The sequence below is a fragment of the Puma concolor genome, chromosome B2 (assembly GCF_028749965.1).
Source record: "Puma concolor isolate L17-30 chromosome B2, mPumCon1.1.hap2, whole genome shotgun sequence".
Taxonomy (NCBI): Eukaryota; Metazoa; Chordata; class Mammalia; order Carnivora; family Felidae; genus Puma; species Puma concolor.
The window spans coordinates 56,035,760-56,037,159 of record NC_141671.1 but is presented as its reverse complement, the minus strand read 5'-3'; the positions used below and the strand labels follow the sequence as shown (position 1 = coordinate 56,037,159).

At 35.2% G+C, this 1,400-nt stretch overlaps 1 pseudogene; it reads left to right on the top strand.

The window, feature by feature from the left end:
• The first annotated feature begins 497 nt into the window (after window positions 1-497).
• On the top strand, window positions 498-956 carry LOC112862258 (large ribosomal subunit protein eL30 pseudogene; annotated as a pseudogene).
• Window positions 957-1,400: the final 444 nt, after the last annotated feature.

Here is a 1,400-nt window from a genome sequence, read left to right as displayed (position 1 = left end):
AAATGGGCTTCTAGGTATATAGGATGTTATATATGAGACTCATGGTAACCACAAAGCAAAACCTATAATAGATACACAAAAAATCAAAAGAAAGGAATCCAAACATAACACTAAAGAAATCCATCAAATCATACAAGAAGAAAGCAAGAGAATAAGAAAGAACAGAGAAGAACAACAAAAGCAACCAGAAAACAATTAACAGTGGGAAAATTACATAAAGTACCAGTGATTACTTTAAATATAAATGGACTAAATACCCCAATCAAAGGACACAAGGTTGTGAATGGATAAAAAAATAAAAAAATAAAAAGACTTAACTATATGCTACCTAAAGAGACTCACTTCTGACTTAAAGATACATACAGATGGAGAGAAGACATGAAAAAAGATATTCCAGAAAATGAAAACAAAAAGAAAGCAGGGTTACACTTCAGAGATTTTATCAAGAGACAGAGAAGGGCATTAAATAGTGGTACCACCTATAAATATCTATGCTTCCCTTTCTCTCTCCCGGCCATTTTGGCGGTTGCTTCTGGTTGGGTCCGCCCCGCACCTAAGGCAGGAAGATGGTGGCCGCAAAGAAGATGAAAAAGTTGCTGGAGCCCATCAACTCTAGGCTCCAACTCATTATGAAAAGTGGGAAGTACGTGTTGGGGTACAAGCAGACTCTGAAAATGATCAGACATGGCAAAGGAAAACGGGTCATCCTCGCCAACAACTGCCCAGCCTTGAAGAAATCTGAAATAGAATACTATGCCATGTTGGCCAAAACTGGTGTCCATCACTACAGCGGCAATAATATTGAATTGGGCACAGCGTGTGGGAAATACTACAGAGTGTGCACACTGGCTATTATTGATCCAGGTGATTCTGATATCATTCGAAGCAAGCCAGAACAGACTGGTGAAAAGTAAATCACGTAAAATTTTTCGTTAATAAAATTGGCTAGAGCTTGTTTTTAAATAAATAAATAAATAAATAAATAAATAAATAAATATGCTTCTGAAATAGGTATGCTTAAATATATAAAGCAAATAGTAACAGATATGTAGAGAAAAAATTGACAGTAAGGCAATAATAGTAGGGATCGTTAGCCCTCCACTTACATCAATGAATATATTTCTCAGGCAGAAAATCAGTAAAGAAACAGTGGCCTTAAATGATACATTATACCAGATTGACTTCATAGATGGTACAAAACTTTGCAGCCAAAAGCAACAGAATACACTTTTTTTTGTCAATTGCACATGGATCAACTCCAGGATAGATCACATGTTACATCACAAAGAAAGTCTCAATAAATTTAAAAAGGTTGAATCATATCAAGTATCTTTTCCAACCACAAAGTATGAAACTAGAAATCAATTTCAAGAAAAAACTGGGAAAAACAAACACATAGA